The following is a 20,421-nucleotide window of genomic DNA, read 5'->3' on the forward strand; positions in this document are numbered from 1 at the left end:
TTTTTTTTTTTTGCGGTACGCGGGCCTCTCAGTGTTGTGGCCTCTCCCGTTGCGGAGCACAGGCTCCAGATGCGCAGGCTCAGCGGCCATGGCTCACGGGCCCAGCCGCTCGGCGGCATGCGGGATCTTCCCAGACCAGGGCACGAACCCGTGTCCCCTGCATTGGCAGGCGGACTCTCAACCACTGTCAGGGAAGTCCAACATTTCTTGATATAGAATAAATATATTCTCTTCTGACATGCTTTGGAAAAATGCTAATAATTTACATGTGCTACAGCCTTTCAAATTTCAAAATGGGCCTTTCCAACTTGACCAGACCCAAAAAAATACTGAAAGTGCTAGTTATTTTAAATCCAATATTTACAGTGATAATAAGTGATCTATTTATCTCACCTTAGGCCAGATTTGTACATCTATAATGATGAGTAATGATACTCTAGCATCCTAAGCTAATTCTCACAGGAGAGCCACAGCTGTGTTAAACTCTGAACCTTCTTGAGGGAGCAAATGGGGCATTATTCTACCTCCTCCTCAATTAATATGTATATTTCCCTCCAGTGTTTGGAAGGCCATCAAAACCTGATTTTGATACAGACATGATGGGCAAATAGAGAAGATGGTTTGCATTTCCATTTGTTATCTGCAGTCACTTCTCTTCTGGTGCTACTCGTTCAGGTGTCTTTACAGTGAAACCACAGTAGCTGGAGGGCAATGAAGAACCCCAACTTGAATGCTTTTCAAGAGTCTTGACTTGGAAAAGGAACTAAAATCTTGAGGCTTGTTCTGGGCTGAACAATAAGTCTTTTCTCCCTCAAGGAAATTATTTTTTCACAATTTTACATAGGTTTGTAGATTTTTTATTTTTTCATTGTAAGATATATCCTTATTAAAAGCCAGTGAGATCATCTTAGTTTTCAGTTACTAAATGACTCTTACATGCCAGACATTTGTGCTAAGGACTTTATATATACCATCATATTTAACCTGTTGGAATATAACCCTCCTGAGAAGAGCAAAATTTATCTGTTTTGCTCATTTCTGGCCCCTAGAGCTTACACTGGTCCTTGAGTCAGTTGGCACTAATAACTATTTGCAGACCATATGAAATGAACTCTCTCAAAACTCCTATGCATGAGGCATTATTTGCCCCACTTGACTTATGGAGAAACTGAGGCTTAACAAGCTTTAGCAACTTGCTGAAAGCCTTATAGTTGGTGATAAACTTACAGCCCGGCCCTCGTCTCCAGATTCCCAAGCCTATGTCTTTAGCTTATCTTTGCCTCCAGCGTCCAATAAGTATCACACTAAATATTTTAAAATCCTGAAAACATCTTTAGAATAAATGTGTGTTCACACATGGTTCATTCTATACTTTAAGTTTGCAAAGCAATTATCAATCATAAAGTAGAGATTTAAATGTATATGTATATATGTGAGTGTGTGAGTGTGTACATATATATCTTCCTGGACCTGAAGCATTCTCTGTCATTACTTTGAGTGCATGTACTGTCAGCGATCATTTACTTGAAATAAAAGTAACTAATAACTCTGAATTTCTGATGTTTCCCAAAAAGTCTTCTCCCCAAATCGATGTGTTTACATTTTAATTGAGGAGAGAGATCTTTTATTCAAGAATAGATATTTCCTTAGATCTTAAATTTCCTCTTCTACTTATCTCTCCAAAGAAATTCAAATAGTGTCACGTAGCATACGAAAACCTACATTTTTTCCAGTACCCAAGTCTATTTTCCCAAGAAAAACAAGACGTTACCCACATAAGAAGGCTATCATTTTGACAAATGACATAACCAAAAAGAGATACTATAGGGGATGTCCTCTCAGTAGTCATCTTAGTTACGGACACATAAACCATTAAGTTTAGCATGTGTTTCTCTCTCTCTGTCTCTCTGTCTCTCTCTGTCTCTCTGTCTCTGTCTCTGTCTCTCTCTCTCTCTCTCTCTCTCACACACACACACACACACACACAAGCTATTATTAGGTCAGCTAACCTAATTGATGTTTTTTTTCCTGTGGAGTGTTTATTTTTTAAAATACATCACTACTTTTAGGGATCCTAAGTTCAGTTTTGTTTTGTTTGTTTTGTTTTCCCTAAAGTTACCAGCAGAGTATAATGCTTGCTAAAATGATTTTACTCCCAAATGAAGAAAGATTGAGCATTATGGAAAGATGATACCTTGCACATCTATCAATCACAAACTCTCCTTCAACTTGAAAATTTCACAGTATCTAATTTCAATAGAGCAGTGTTACTGAGGCATGCAGTTCTGTGATTTTTGAATTGAAAAAGACACTAGACACTCAAAGCTGAAATATAATTTCAGTGTCTTTCTGGAATAAATGAGAATTTCAAGGGCTCAGAGATAGTGTTTCTTCTGCCCTTCCCTGGAAAGCTATATGGTATATGTCCAGTACATTTTTAAAAGACCTCATAATTATTTCAGTCTTATTCTGTTAACAGGCATATAATTTCCAGGTACTGTAAAACTACCACATATGAACTTTCAAATATTTTAATTTACTGTATTTTATTGCAGCTTTGATAATTATTACTCAACAGTTAATAAAATATCTTTTAATTCGAGGACAATAGAAGTAAAATTATTTTCTAGTAAAGTCCCTTCCTCCAGTACAGTTAATAGCTAAATTATACAGTACAGTAGAAACTAACACAACATTGTAAAACAACTATATCCCAATAAAAAGAAATAAAACAAATAGAGTCCTCTTTTAAAATATATTCATTCTCCAACCTCTTTCCACAAAGGATATGATATTGCTTACATCTAATGCAAAATATAAAATTAATAGTGATAAATTCAGGTTAAAGGAGGATAAGTTTAAGAATATAATAAGACCGAAAATCAGATTAGCATACAGAATTAGAGCATTCACAGCAAGCGATCTTCAACAATTGCTAAAAGTAGGTCCCAAATGTGCTCCATACTTCACAGGCTGACGTTAAGAAAAACTGACTTTATATTTTTTCCCAGCTTCCAACTATTCTGGCCATCTCTATGCCATGTGGTAGGCAGAATTCTAAGATAGCTTCCAAAACTCTTGTTTCCTCTGTTGTGCCCACAACATCTCCCGCTTATTTAATGAAACATTAATCTAGAGGCTACTGTTGAAGAGATTTTGCAGATGAAATTAAGGTCTTAAATCAGTTAACCGTATGATACTCATCTCAGTACTCATATTGAAATTGTCTTGGTGGCCTGGCCTTTACGTGATCCCTTTAAATCTAAGTCTAAAGGTCAGAGATAGAGAAGGCAGAGATTCAAAGTGTGAGATGGATTCCCTGTGAAGGAGACTTTCTGTAGCCAGCTTTGTATAGGGAGCAGATCACATGGTAAAGAACGCAGACAACATGTAGGGGCTGAAAATGGCTCCAGGAAGATAGTTAGCAAGGGAATGAGGACCTCAGTCCTACAACTGCAAGGAAAAGAATTCTGCCAACAACCTAAATAACCTAAGAAGCATATATTTTCCGTGTAGCACACATAGAATTGTTTTTTGCAAAAATGTCTTGTTTTGTTTCCATGTTTTGCCTTATCTCACAGGCATACCAAGTTGGACATGTTTCCTCCTTAGAGTCTTCCACTTTCAAAAGAAGATGTTAACCTAATCCCAATCCCCCAGTTGACTTTTACGTGCACATAGTCTGCCTTTAAATAGAAACATAGGATATCCACATTTAGGAACTTACCAAAGAGAAACATAAAATCTCTGACTCCTAACTTTCAACAAAAGGTACATTGAGAGAAATAGTTCTCCTGAGGATTGTCTGAAATCTTGACTGTCTATCTCTACTCCTGGGTGCTCATAAGGTGTCCCCGAATTAGGCCCAACATTCATTCACTGAGTAGCCAGACTATATGATTTTGAACCTTCCACATTCAAGAATCACTTTTAATATACTGTGTTTTTGCTTCTAGTTGGTTTATCTCTGGGGCAATTTCAGCACCGTTTTCTTTTCCTTTCTGTACTCTGTACAACCACCTTCAAGGAGCTGTTTTGATAGAAGTAAACATCCTTTTGCAATTCCTGGCTATCTAGCTTGCCCTGGGCATCAAGACATAGCCAACAGATTGGGGAAAACGGAGCACAAAAGATGAGAGGGGAGGCTATTAGGGCTCAGAATTGAATTGTCATCCCTCACGTCTCCTCACATGTTATTAGTCAAACCTCAGTCCTATGCGCACACCTTACTTCAAGAGCTGCTAAAAATGTAGTTAGCTGTGTACCCCATGAGTAAAGAGAAAAGTGAAATGTGTTTGATAAGTAGCCAATCTCTCTTCATCTCTTGAGGATGAACAGGAATACACAGCAAGGTTTTGTCTTGTTTTTCTCACTTATGAATTTTTTTAATTTGCCCTAGTTTTATCTTTTATTTCACCTTGTATTATGTGTTTTTTAAGTTGCTTGAAGTTTCATTTTTTTATTATGGTGTAATGTGAATCAGTCATCAAACTGTGTGGTCTAAAAGATAAACGCTCTCATAGGCTTTCTGTGAAAATTCAATGTATTATTACATACCTAGTACAAAGAATAGTGCCTAATACATAGTAAATGAAAAAATAATAATTTTCTTAATTTTGTATGTAGCAATATAAAGAAAAAATAAAAATGACTGCTTAGAAGAGAAACAGTTTTTCCTAGAGTCAAGTCCTAAGACATATGTTGATGTTAGGTCTCTGTAAAGTGTGTATGATATTCTTGGCAACAATATATGAATAGAGTCCTTAATCATAACATCATTCATTTTAGTCAACAACATAACATAAAGCCCATTTCACTGGAAGCAATATTAATATTAATTATGGACTAAGCAATGAGGTCTAGATTTTTCGTGCTCTGGTTTGATTTTAAGATGAAATTTTGGATACCTATAAAAATAAATTTCTTTAGGAATTATGCCACTAAATCAATTTTCACAACTAGAATTTTGATGAGTTAAGCAACCAAGAGTTTGTTTTCTTTTCTTATAAAAACGTGGAAATCACATATTACATGTTATCGCTTAAAGACAGAATTATATTCTTAACAATCAATCAAAAGCAGACTGTTTGAACTTATATAGAAGATTATTTCATAGTTCCTTATTGAATAGTCTTAATCATGTTTTCTATGACACCAATACTCTCAAACTTGAGAACATTTAATGCTTTGTATTAGGAATAGGGCAGCAAGAACTATTATAGCACATACATTGTAAAGATAGCATTCAAATTAATTTTCAGTCCCTGATACATAACATTTAAACTCAAGATTGACATAAAATCAATTAGCAAAAGAAAGTCAGTTTGTAACTAAGTTATGTATGGCCTTATTACCAATTGCATTTTGATTTACAGTACTATATCATTAGCATGCTACAACTTTCCTTATGGCTATTTCTATTTTAAGGAAAGTTTTATAAAATCTTAAAGTCACTTTATAGAGTGGAGGAAGAAAAGAGAAGTAAATCTCTCACATACATAAGCCCACAAAAGCAAATTTTAGATAAGTAAGAGGAACAAACTCTCCCCATAGAGGGAAGGACCACAGAGAAACTGAAGAGCAACAGATGGAACAATAAATGCATCTCTAGTTATAAAAAGACATAAACACCCAAAATATTTCTATCATATTAGGTTTGTGGTTAAACATAACCTTTCCATAAGTTTCTATATGATGATTTTTAAATTTTGATGTTGAAGAGTAACTTTAATTATTTAACCTGTATTACATGAGGCTGTAACTTTTTGTATATCTGTTGCTTTATCAAGTTATATAAATATTTGAGGGCTTCCCTGGTGGTGCAGTGGTTGAGAGTCCACCTGCCGATGCAGGAGACATGGGTTTGTGCCCCGGTCAGGGAGGATCCCACATGCCGCTGAGCGGCTGGGCCTGTGAGCCATGGCCGCTGAGTCTGCGCGTCCGGAGCCTGTGCTCCGCAGCGGGAGAGGCCACAGCAGTGAGAGGCCTGCGTACCGCAAAAAAAAAAAAAAAAAATTGAGAAAATAAACCACTCCAATATTTTACATCTAATAGTTCATATGTATTGGCCAAATTCTACCTGAGGAGATACTAAACTGTTCAAGCTAAATGCCATATTACTGTGTCACTCAGGAATATTGGTTTTTGTTGCAAGTATTAAAGTTTATGTCAATTTCAGGCAAACAGAAAAACTTAAACTCAATTACACTTTTTATTATTTGCTTCAATAAATTTGTAAACACAGTCTTATCCAAATTATGCTACATGTATTTCCAATGAAAAATGGGAGTGGGAATAAAAGTAAAAGTTATGTTCTGATTGTGTATATATATATCTGAATTTAAAGTTGAATTCAGTTAAAATGAACTGAAATTATTAAGTACAAGTAAACAACAATGAGGTATCACTATATACCTATTAGAAGAGCCAAAATCTAAAACACTGACAACGTCAAATAATGATGAGAATGTGGAGCAATAGGAACTCTCCTCCACTGCTGGTGGGAATGCAAAATGGTACAGACACTTTGGAAGACAGTTTGGCAGTCTATTATAAAAGTAAAAATACTTTCATTATATAGTCCAGAAGTCACATCCTTTAGTATTTACCCAAATGAATTGAAAACTTATGTCCACACAAAAATCTTCACATGAATGTTTATAGCAGCTTCATTCATAATTGCCAAAATTTGGAAGCAACGAAGATGTCCTTCTGTAGGTGAATGGAACAGCTGTGGTAAACCCATAACATGAAATACTATTCAGCACTAGAAAGAAACGAGCTATTAAGCCACAAAAAGAAATAGAGGAAGCTTAAGTCCATACTACTACACGAAAGAAGCCATTCTGAAAAGGCTACATACTGTATGATCTCATCTACATGACACTCTGAAAAAGGCAAACGTATGGAGACAGTAAAAAGATCAGTGGTTGCCAGGGGGTGGGGAAGGGAGAGATGAATAGGTGGAGAACAGGAGATTTTTTAGGGCAGTGAAATGTATAATACTATAATGGTAAATATATATCATTATACATTTGCCCAAACCCATGTACACCACCAAGAGTGAACTTAATGTGAGCTATGGACTTTGGGTAATAATGATGTCTGTGTTGGTTCACTGATCACAACAAACTTATGATGCTGTGGGTGATGTTGATGGTGGGGAGGCTATGGTGGAGGTAAGGAGGACGGTTTTATGTGGGAACTCTGCTCTTTCTACACAATTTTTCTGTGTACCTAAAACTGCAAAACAAAAAAAAAAGTGTATTAAAACAGTCAATTAGACTTTTTAGAAAAAAGTTGTTATAAATCTATATTTTGTTACATTGAAGATGCTGCATTTATTTCTTCTCAGTTGTTTGATGACAATCCAAAACATCAGAGTACTTTGTAATAGCTCCCAGGTAAAACATGCTGCATTTGGAATCAATAAATATAATTTTTAAATAGTTATATAAATATCTATATTTTTGGACTTTAATACAATTTATGTATTTTTTAATTTAAATTTTTCCAGTTTTAGTAAGAAATCATTGACATACATCACTGTTTAAAGTGAGTATCCATGGTTTTAATTTCAATTTGGTTTTCTTTTCAATTCAGTTATAGATAAGAAACCACAGTGGTGCGGCTTCCCTGGTGGCACAGTGATTGAGAGTCCGCCTGCCGATGCAGGGGACACGGGTTCGTGCCCCGGTCCGGGAAGATCCCACATGCCGCGGAGCGGCTGGGCCTGTGGGCCCGTGGGCCATGGCCGCTGAGCCTGCGCGTCCGGAGCCTGTGCTCCGCAACGCGAGAGGCCACAATAGCGGGAGGCCACAACAGTGAGAGGCCCGCGTACGGCAAAAAAAAAAAAAAAAGAAACCAAAGTGGTATTGCGGGAAAGACAATAAAATAGGTGCAATCGATTTGATATATTTTGCCTGAGGTTAACTCTCAATATCAAGCAGCCTTTCATTAAATATAATTGATGAATAAATACATTATAATATTATGAAATAATAGCTCTATTCAGATGTGTAGGAAATATTGATATAGGAATCTCATTTGTGTGAATGAATAATGCAGATAAACACACTTCTATGAATCTTTAAGTTCAGGAAAATTCCGGCAAATGTCTCCTTTACACTAACTTAACCATTTTGGGACCTTTTATGGTCAGCCTCAGAACTGTCATGGTACCTGTGGGTGTGTCATTTAGCATGCTGATGTATTACAATGACCGTAAAATGAGGCTCAAGGTTTACTGGAAGTCGAATCTTCTGCCATCTTGGGCCTAACTGATTTTAACCAGTTTTTGTCTTGACCAGTTTCTCCCAATGTCCGTGTCATTCTTTAAGGGTTGTGCCCTGTGCCCTTCCCTCCTGTCTCACTTCCACTTAGGGGAACTCAAGCATAAATGTACACACTTGAGAAGAAATTCCAAGTCTTCTGACTTTTATATTCTTCAGGGCTATTTAACTCAATTGCCATAAACACTTGTTGAATAAGATCTAAGTAACTGAATTATTTTTTGCTCTAGTTTAGTTTAAAGAATGCCGAACATGTCCAGTAATGTTATCAGACATATGTTCATTTATCTCATGAAAAAACAAAAACAAAACAAAAAAACCAACCCACAAAAGGCCCATCTCAGTCTAATAAGATACTTTAGAGTAGGCACACAGAAGTCTTCATATCACATTTTTTAAAGAGGCTAATGTAAACAAGTAAAAACAGAGAATAGTATGGCTATTTCACAGTCCCATTTAGAATTGAGATCAAGAAAAACTAATGTATTAGGCTTATACTATTTATAAAATAAACTAAGTATGATGAATGTTACAATAATTGTCATGAGACTACTCCAAATGCTTAAACTATTATTTTTCCAAAGGCAGTTATCTGATTCTAATCTATTTCCTAGATACATACAGAAATCCTATCAGTGTGTAAACATACCTCAAATCTGACTGCCTGCTTATGTGCTAAGAATATAATGCAGTCTGAATTGTAATGTTTACTTCCTACTGCTATCTTATGTTGTATCCACATCGTCCATTATCACATAGAGAGTTGTAGATTATTATCATCCAGCAAATCTGGGGAAGTAGTTAATCTTTGATTCCTTCCCAGTCTATTCAGTGATGGACCTACAACTAAATTAAAATTGCCTTTTCTATAGCAATCTCCTCCTTTGGCAGTCATTTATTGAGCTAGCATAGAAATGTGCACTTCTGCATTAATCATATACTCCTGCTTTGTCTATTGTGGGACTTTTATTTTAAACAAACAAGATTCATAACCTGAATTTTTCTGGTATGATTGTAAAGAACAGAATTCATAGTTACAGGAAACGGTGCAGTGGATGCACTAAGGCTATATCTGAGTATTTTATTAGTGGTTTAAACACATTAACTACATTTCAGTAACTGAACACTAATCTATTAGTTCTCTTTTCTCATTCAAATAATAGACATTAAAATCAGAAATACTCCACATACCAGTTTTCAGCTTTACGATTGCGTTCTGAATTTCTCCATTGTGTATTTCTAACATACAAAAGGTGGAAATAGTGTGAGGATATTTACAGAAACAACTATTCATCAAATCAAAAATTATTCAGCAATCTGTATTTGTTGAATTTTGTAGGCATTGATATAACTAATCCTCACCACATTCTAATAAAATTAAAATTATTTTTTTGCATTTTAAAGATGAACATACAGAAATGCATAAGGATGAAATATGGACGTGAGACCATATAAGTAACAAAACCAAGTTTTATCATCACAAAAATGGCACAAATAACTAGGGCCATTACAAACATAGATGGGAGAGAAACAAGTAAAGAGAAGAGTCATTCCTCCTAGATATGGTCTTCAAATTGGTATCGATTCAATGCTCATTACAACTTTTCTTGAAATTCTTTATGAATATAGAACAAATTTGAACTTAACTGTCTGTGGTCAGATATCTGTTGGCATCTCAGCATCATTTCCACTCCCTTTTCTGCACTCTGCCATGTTACAGGGCCTGGACATGTGGAAGCTATATTTTGATACTTTCTTGTCAGAAAAACTCATGTTTGATCATGAGAGGACTCAGGTGAGAGATGAAAGGAGGAAGAAAAGCAGAAACCATTCTTCGGGCAGCAGCAAGCAATACATGGTCTCCAGAAGACATGAGATTTTGGCAGCAGTTTTGGACATTCTCCTGGGAATCCACCTGGGCAGGTATGCAGACAGTAGAACTGTTAAAAAATACCTATAGTTTTCCAAATCCTTGCAAACCAGCAGCAAACTTAAAAGCTAACTGCAGATTGCCCCATCCTTCTAATAATTTTATAAGCACTAATTTCATTTTAAAATACTTCCCTTTTTGAAATATCTCCAGTAGATTTTTTTTTGACCAAATTTTTTCAAATATACACAGTGAGACATTTAGTGAAAATTGTCAAATGATGTTTTCTTTTTTGTGTCATGACATTTACAAATCAATGAGTCCTTGCTCGGGCCCTACCTGCCCCCAGGCTTCCTTTTAAGGTTAGAGTCTATTCAAGTTTCAGTTAAAATACTTATTTGAAATTCATCTCTCTTTCCTCATTTAAAGGTTAGGGTTCTGAAAGCATGGTGCTCATTTAACCTGTCTTTTCCTAATGACCCCAAACCCTTAATTGCCTGATCACATGTAACACAATGTTACATACTGCATTTGATAGATTAATTACAAAGATACTTGTCCAATGTCCACTAGACAAAATGTCAATGGCCTTGTCTATCCAATTTCTAATACCTTTTATGCAGAGATATTTAAGTGTAGATACCCAAGATCTCATCAATTAATCTAGATGGGGCATAAAAGGTAATAATGTATTGGCATTGGATTTGGATATCATTTCTGTCATTGAAAATATGAAGCACCATTTGAGGTTATTGATCTTGAAAAAGTAATGACTGCATGTGGTTTTGTAACTTTCCTGAGGTTTACATTATTGCAGTGCACTGAGAATAGAAATCCCAAAATAGCTTTTTAGAATAGCCTCTTGTCAAAGAAAAGGGAGATATGAATCCTAAAAACCTCTTCCTTGTAGAGAAGTTACAGTTTCTCCTATTGATCCTTCTGACTGTTTTCAACTAAGAAGTGCAAGGTGTTGAAAATGGGTTCTGGAAAGATGTAGTGCACCCCAGCATAAACCATCCCCAAACAGACATTTGTGTAATGAAATAACTAAAAAACAGTAACAAAAAAATGCAGCAGTATTAAAAATCAAAGTTGTTCACAGATCTTATTCCCCTTACCAAAATATTAGTACCTGATCAATTCCAAGTGTCTCCATTAACAAGTTCAAATTGCATTTTCCTAGTTAGTGAATTTTTAAAAAATTAATCACTAAAGTTAGCCCCCAAATCCCAAAGGTAACTTCAGAAAAAAAAAAATCCAACTTGGTGCTGTCAAAATTATCCATATTCATTTTAACTGTTTCACAAAGGCAACAATTTTATTAAGATTTTATAAGAGCCAATAAAATTTAAACAAAAAGTAAAACTCTATTGGTTTCTTTTTTTTTTTTTAACTAAAATACCCAGTGACAATTATAACGGCTACTGACTTTTATTGGACACTTGCAGCCTGCCAGCTGTTTCACATGATTCACCTCATGTAACACTCATGGCAGACCTATGAAGTGCTAAAAATATAATGACCAATTCACAGCAGAGAAAACTAAATTATGGGGAGGAGAATTACTTGCTTAAGTTCACACATCTATTAAGAAGAAAATGCAGAACTAGAAACTAGGGAATATGACAAAAAGTTTCCATTATGAAGCATTGTAATATATTGCTCTCCATTATATTTGTGATATCAGGCAGTCCTCTCCTCATCTGCAGTTAGTGGAGGAGCAATGATAAATTGTATCAATCCAGTAAAGATTTATTGAGCAGCTACTGAATGCAAGACATTTTACCAGATATTGATGATAAAACCTTGAAGTTTACTGTCCAATTTTAGCAGATATCTATGTCAACTCATTTCTGGGAAGTTATGATTGTACTTTCCACATTATGGACTCATAAAATGTGACCTTTCTTCCTAGACACATTTGATTTTCCAGCCAGATACCTATTCCAGTCCATCTTGTATTACTTCTCCCTGGCTATATCTAATTGGTCCAGGGTCAGGAAATTGATATGACTGAGCCAATGGATGACATTCTCTAGAAATGTAAATTAGGAGTTGGGGGTTCTGACTCTTTACTGGAAAAGATGCCTTATAGACTCAAGAGACCTTGGTGGCATTATTTTTCTGCTATTATTCTGGAAAATAGCTTGTCTGAAGATGAAAGATAAAGCAGACCAGCAGTGAGAAGCAATATGAAACATAGAGAGACACGGTGGCTTATTTTCAATTGTTTCTGAGACACAGCTGCATCTCTATCCTTGAAGTCTTCGAAGCACCGTTGTATCCTATAAAATGTTTTCCTTTTTGCAGAAGCCATTTCAAGTTGGATTTCTGTTACTAACTATAACAGCAGAGAAAATATGACTTTTCAAGCCATAATCAACTGTACTACTGAAGAACTTTACCAAATTTGTGTTTCTTTTGTTTTTCTTTTGTGGTACGCGGGCCTCTCACTGTTGTGGCCTCTCCCGTTGTGGAGCACAGGCTCTGGACGCGCAGGCTCGGCAGCCATGGCTCACGGGCCTAACTGCTTCGCGGAATGTGGGACCTTCCCGGACCGGGGCACGAACCCGCATCCCCTGCGTCGGCAGGCGGACTCTCAACCACTGCGCCACCAGGGAAGCCACCAAATTTGTGTTTCTGATAGGAGAATTTAAACACGTGAAAGTGTAGAGCAAATTCTTTTTTAAAAATTCCAAATGCATTAACCTTTTGGATAAGGCAATAATGGCTATAAATAGGATCTCTTAAAATTTCCTACAATGATTTCCAAACTTAGTAACCAATCTATTTCTCCATTTCATCTTCCTCTAGTCCCTATTACTTACTTAAACTACAGCTAGGATACCTAGTCCTCATCACCAGACATCATCCACCATTCCTCTCAACTGGGTTGATATTCAACTGGTATTCACTTGTATGATGGTTTGGTCAATGTTCAATCTGACTGGTCAGAGGTGCATTCTGATCAATGCTTATGTCATATTATTTGATAAATATTTTAAATTTCACCTTCATCCTTCACAAGTATGAGCTGTTACATATGTTTCCATCAGCTTAGTATGTCCTTCTCTAATTGGCTCAGTGGCAAATTCCCACTCATTGATTGATTCATTCATTCATTCACTGATTTATTCATTCATTCATTCATTCATTTATTCATTCAACAAATACTGAGCACCTATGAGACATGCATTATTTTCCTCATTGAGAGAATAGTGCATGACATTTTTTTTTTAACAGGGTCATTTTGCTGTGTAAGGAGGACTCCAGAGGCAAGACTGAGGCAGGGAGACCAGTGAAGGGGCTATTATGAGAGCCTAGTCAACGTATGATGTTATCTAGGATGCTGATGGTAGCAATGAAGACAGTGAAAAATAATGTGCTGTAAGGTAGCGTCAAATTATTTGAGATTTAAATATCACTTTTTCTGTGAAGCCCTCCATAATTCCTCAAGCAGTTACTTGATCTATCACATGTGCTTACATGAGATGCTCTTAACATTCCTACTGCAGCCCTTATCAAATTGTAATGCAATTAAGTTGTAAATGATTGACTTTCCAAGCAAAGTTTGAACTCTTAATTCTTACTGTCTTCATCTTTCTTTCTCAATATCTAGCATAATGCCTAGCTCATACTAAGTAATTAATCTTTCTCAAGAAAGAGTAAGAAAAAAAAAGAAAGAGTAAGAGAAAGAAATTGCATAGAAATAAATAATGTTTTCTAAATTGAGAATATCTTGTGCATATTACTTATTTTATGCATTGTCTGGTATTATTTATTAAGTTAATTTTTATCGAGTCTTTGTGTTAATGTAATAAAGGTATGTAAGAGCAAAAGTTAATGAAGATGAGTCTTTCATATATATCTTTCCATATATATACACATATATATTTATATAATTTATGTAGTATAATTATTTATTTATTTATTTCCCCTGGGAAAGATGTTGATATATATGTATATATATATATATCTGCTTTTTATATATGTAAAAAGTAGTTCTCTTCCTTTTGATCAAAAGATACATAAGTATCATAGATCTATGATATGATATATGATATATATATATGATACTTATGTATCCTATGTATATTTTAATCAAAAGGAGGAGAACTACTTTTTTCCTATGGCCAGTTTTGCAATGATTATCAATCCACTGTATTATATTGGCTAAAGAGCAAAAGAAAAAAACAAAAATGTGGTAAGAAAGCTTCTCAGAAAACATCCCCGTTGAAGTACTTGTCTAAATTGTTAGCAACCAGAAGTCAACATTTCGCTCTTTAGTCATGCTATATATTTCATAATTCGTCAGGGGTTGAAGTGGCAGCATCAGTAATTAGATGAAGTTTATTTGGCAGCCCTCCAAAATGAGTAATCCACAGAACAGTGTTTATTATCAAAAACAGTCGCCGCTCTACATGAACAAAATATGGTGGCACCACATCGTGGTAAAGGGACGAAGCATCACAATATTTAAGTATCTGAGAAGTGGTGATGTGCTAGTGATATCAGAATTCCCCATCATCTAGAGGCTGTGACTTGTTTCTAAATCTAACTCAACTTGTGACAATGGGGAAATATTGGCTCCCACACTTTAAGGAGGGCCACTGAATACAAAGAAAAAGAACTAGCAGAAATGATTAAGTCTGGGGTCCAGCTAAGCATAAATATATACTTGTGTCATCCCATAGGTCTCAAAGTCCTTGGAAAAGATACTGAGAGCAAAAACAAAAAGTCTATTCATTACACTGTAATTTCCAACTACTGCTTTGATATCTGAGATTTACTCTTTTCCCAGAATAAATTGTCCCTAGACATCGATACATGTCTGAAGAGTATTCTTAACTAAAGAGGTGCCATACAATCTGTGGTTTGGTACAATTTATAACACCTTTGCCTTTTACTCCATAAAATATTGTACCTCTTTCAACTGATATTTCGGGATCATATTTTGCAAAGCATTTTCCCCTGATTCCTACTCACCTGCTACAAAAGGGTACTTGCAAAACAAACAAACAATCTTGTAAAGACTGTCACCTATGCAATGCATTTAATTCATTTCTGCATATTAGCACAGATGTACACACCCAAGACCTAAAAGAAATTATCAAGCTCAATACAAACCAGGAAACCATCAAGCAAGATTTTTAAAATGCAAATAAAAATGGTTGCCCTTTGAGCTGACGGTAAATCATTTTGCCCTCATATTGAAGATTTACCACATACTAAATGAGAAAGGCTAAAGATTATTTGGCTGGAGGATTTCAACATTTAAAAAAACATTTTTTTCAACTGTAGTTCCTGACATCACCTGTGGTTGCCAGTGGGTGACCTTGAGTGAACAACTCACATATCTGTAATTGCTCTGGAAAAGCTGCTTAAAATTATATTTTTTATATCAAAAAATATTACATACAAAAAATGTATTCTACCCACCTGTATATAATCACTATTATTAACTAGATGATATAATTCCAGACTTCCTTTGGACATATATAATGTATGTATAAATTATCTTCCACAAAAATAGAATCATACTCTATATACTGTTTTAAAATCTTCTCCTAAAACTTAATATATCAATATTATATTTTAATGTCAATAATTGTCCATGTCATCATTTTAAGAGTTGCATAGGATAAAACTGCATTAAAAAACTATCCCAAAGATTACTTAATTTAGATTAAAAATTTAAATACTGATAATTAATACTTGTAGAGTGTCTACTGGCATCAGGCATTATTTTAAGCACTTAAAAAAATACGTTGCCCCATTGTGATTTGACAACAATATCATAAGGTATTATCTCTATTTTAGAGATACACTTCCACTGGGAAAATAAGACAGGAGATCAAAATAGAAGTAGTTTAAAAAGAAAAATTCTCATTTTGTAAACAAATTAATCTGAACTCTAATTTATATCCATATCTTGATATCTTTGTAGTATTAAGAAATGTATTTACATTGAAAGGCTCTAATAAACCATATGAAAGTTCTCTTATCAGCACAAATATAAATTATATATAGTATTTCAAATAGATGTATATCTATACCTATGTCTATTTCTGTCTCCTACCTATCTATATTTGAAATATAGATATATCTGGTTGTGAACCAGAAACTTCTATTCTCATATTGTTATATAACCTGTATGTTCAGTTATCCATTTTTTATATAAATAAATAGAGATTAGAACATAGATCAATTTTAAAGGAAAGCTAATTTTTATTATATTATAATCTAAAATGATTAGTTTTTCCCTTCCGATTATTTGTATTAATTTAAAATCTATAGCTTATAAAATGAACAATCTGCCTGGAAATGTTAATAATAGAAATGCTATTCTATTATATTCTATCATAATCAAATTTATACAGTTTTCTTTGATATAATTTTTTTCACCTAGTCAACAATGTTCCTATGAGCATTCTTTGATTTCTCTCAAGCTCTGGAAATAGAACATAATAAATCTCTGGCATATCTTAACATTTTTCTCTTTAACAGTCCTAGAATTTATTTCATCAGATTAAGCACAATTTTTTCCCCCATAAGGTCTTCTTTTATTATTCATAGAGAGTTTTTGTTTAAAGAAAATTTATAATCACAAATGTTGGTTGTGTAAAAATATTCAAGGCAGCTCTAAGTTTTTTAATATCTGAAATGACTTCTGTGAATCAAAAAATACACAGCTTCCCTGGGTTCCAATTGTAAAGCATGCCCTTACCTCAGCAGTTATTCGTCATGTGCCAATTTTTACTGCTTTGAAAATATATTAGCTAGTAGTAACTTCTTCTCATTTTAAAGCACACATCTGCCATTGACTATATGCGTTATCCAGACTCTCCACATAAATGGTATTAGCCAGGGTCCAACTTAATGACACTATTTTATGGCTGGTGGTTGAAAAGTTAATCTTCATTATAAGTTTTTCTGCTGAAGCATCATTATCTCTACAATTTTTAAATTCAGATGAACTAGGAATAAAACTATATATCTTCTGTAAACTTTCTGGACCAAAGAAAGCAAATATACAGGAAGGTCTTTATTTTAAAATATTTCAGTTCCTCTTTTTACCCACAGATGAAGCAAATGACAAGATCTATATGTTTGTCCTTCCGTTCATCATGACTTTAGTATGCATACTTGCAAGGGAAATTTTTTCCTTATTTTAGTTGAGTAAACAGCTTAGATCAATTAGAAAAAGATAAGCTGTGGAACAAATTAAACCTCCAAGCAATTATGCAACTGAAGACCTTACTCTACAGTCAGCTTTTTTGACCTTTAAATTTTTACGTAAACTTATATATGACATAACGTGGAGTTTAGCAGCTAAAAGTTTTAAAACCTAAAGGTCAACCTAGAGGGGTGGGATAGGGAGGGTGGGAGGGAGACACAAGAGGGAGGGAATATGGGGATATATGTATACGTATAGCTGATTCACTTTGTTATACATTAAAAACTAACACAACAATGTAAAGCAATTATACTCTAATAAAGATGTTAAAAATAAATAAATAAATAAGCATTTCTAATGTGATAATAATGAGGTGATTGATATACCATTAAAAGTAGAAGCTTTTTTTTCTGTTCTAAAAAAACAAAACAAAACAAAAACCTAAAGGTTATAGTTTTCTGGATCAGATAAGTGTGAATACTTATCTTCAGACTTCATGAAGAAATTTTACTTTTCTCTAAATAAAACAAGAGAAAGTTGTTTTAATTTTATTAATTATATTTATTTTATTTTTTAAAATATCTTCATTGGAGTATAATTGCTTTACAATGTTGTGTTAGTTTCTGTTGTACAACAAAGTGAATCCCCTATACATATACATATATCCCCATATATCCTCCCTCTTGAGCCTCCTTCCCACCCTCCCTATCCCACCCCTCTAGGTGGTCACAAAGCACTGAGCTGATCTCCCTGTGCTATGCGGCTGCTTCCCACTAGCTATCTATTTTACGTTTGGTAGTGTATATATGTCCATGCCACTCTCTCACTTTCATTCTAAAATAACTTCAAAGTCTAATAAATTCTGCACAAATCTTCAGTGTAATTATTGGAGGAAAGACTAGAAATCAGTTTGCTTAGCACTGAAATGTTCTCTCCCATTTGTTACTTGACTGATATATGGCAAGTAATTTAATCTCTTTGTGACTCAGTGTCTTAAAAACGAAAATAAGGATAATAAGCTAGCTAACAGGGTTATTGTGAGAATTAGAAAATATGTCAGAAAGATTGTAGTTTTCAATTCCTATTATTGACTATATAAATTGAATCTACAAATTAACCAATATTTTATTAACAGTCCAATAATTATTTTTTAGAGGGAAATGTATTTGTTTGGAAAACACATTGATAAGCCTCTTGTGAAATATGGGCAAAGTGTTCTTTATGAAAGCTGGAGATCAATTTATTCTTCCTCTGAAATGTTGGAAGAGAGAAAAGAGACCATCAAAGAATACAGGGAGAAAAGAAAAAAGCCAAAAAGAGTGTGTGAGACATAGCACTATTTGGAGAAATGATAAGTGGAGTTTTCTCTTTACTTTGTAATCAGAACATTTAAGCACTAGGGATGAATGATGCTGAATTTCAAGTGATTTGATTGCTACAGTGTAAACCTTTCCCTATATAGAAAGATCAGCCCAACCAAACAGTCACTAAAGCCTAACACACTCATGAATGCTTGGCATGTCTTGGCTTACTACTTTGCCTTGTGGAAAATTTAAAAAGGCCCCAATTTTGTGACATATAAAACATGGACTGCTATAGCAGAGGAAAGATCAAAGAGACAGTCAGCCTGGAGGTGATGGGAAAACCCTAGGGATTACTTTGGATTTCTGTGGAATACGGTACTGGGAATTTTAGTTACTCATTTCTAGATATAAAGGGCTAGAACATTCTGTAGTAGATACTGACTTTATGGATAGATCCACAACCATTACTTTTTAAAGCACTGTATGGTTTCTAAGGAACTTTTTGGTATATTATCTCACTTGTTCTTCACAGAGCTCTATGAGGCAGGAGCAGGGGAACTCTCCTCTCCTTTTTGAAGATCAGGAAGCAGCCTGAGATTAAGAGACATGGCCAATGTGATATTGTGATATAATAAGAAATATATATTTGGTCTTTGTCCCTCAGTTGCTGACACAGAGCTCCTAAAACCTTATACTTCCTGAGTGATAAGGGTGAGACAAGCATTTTTTGCTATTTATAATAAACCCCTTTCCACCACATCTCAGTTTATGTTAATGAGGTGACTCTTGATTGGCCTCTGGATAGCTTCAGGATGGAGGCTGGTTGCCAGAGGAACCAACCATGCTATTAGAGGGTTGGAATTTTCAGTCCCGCCTTCTTGACCTCCTGGGAAGGAAGAGGCTCTGGAGATTGAGATAATCTTCATTGGCCAATGGTTTAATCAATCATGTCTATGCAAAGGAACCTCCATAAAAACTCTAAATGACAGGGTTGGAGAACATATACACATGTCAGGAGGTGTCAAACCACAAACTCCACAGGGACAGAAGCTCCCACACTCAGGATCCTTCCAGACCTCATCCTATGTACTTCCTCAAATGACTGTTCCTTTGCATCCTTTATAATATCCTTTGCAGTAAACTGGTAAGTTAAGTGTTTCCCAGAACGAGCCGTTATAACAAATTATCAGATATGAGGTGGAGGTCGTAGGAACTCCTGATTTGTAGCCAAATCAGAAACAAGTGTGAGTAATCTAAGAACTCACTACTTGGAGTTGGCATCTGAAGTGGGGGCCGTCTTGTGCAACTGAGTACTTAACCTGTGAGATCTGTGTAAACTCCAGATAGTCAGAAATTAAGCTGTAGGATACCCAACTAGTGTCTGCAGAGAAGTGGAGAGTTGCTTAGTGTGGAAAACCCACACATTTGGTGTCAGAAGTTTTGTAAGTAGAGAAACCGATTTCCTTTACCCAAGATCTCACAAACTTGGAGAACGAAGAGAGCTGGAATACTTCAGCCTCCTCTCCTATGTACAGGATAGGAATCTACAGACTGAAGAAAATCACTTTGGATCTAGTGACCTTTCATTTTAGTTTATGTAAAGCACACCTTTTATGAAACCCAAGGAAAGGAGGGGATATGTATCTTCTTAGGAAATAAAAAGATCAAGTATATTATTTTTAAAAAAACAGTTTTTTGAAGTAGTGTTTAAAATAAACAAATTTCTCATTTAGATTAAATAGGAAGTTTTTAGAAGGAAACTGATCCTTTTGGTAACAA

Source organism: Phocoena sinus, chromosome 5 (assembly GCF_008692025.1).
Source record: "Phocoena sinus isolate mPhoSin1 chromosome 5, mPhoSin1.pri, whole genome shotgun sequence".
NCBI lineage: Eukaryota > Metazoa > Chordata > Mammalia > Artiodactyla > Phocoenidae > Phocoena > Phocoena sinus.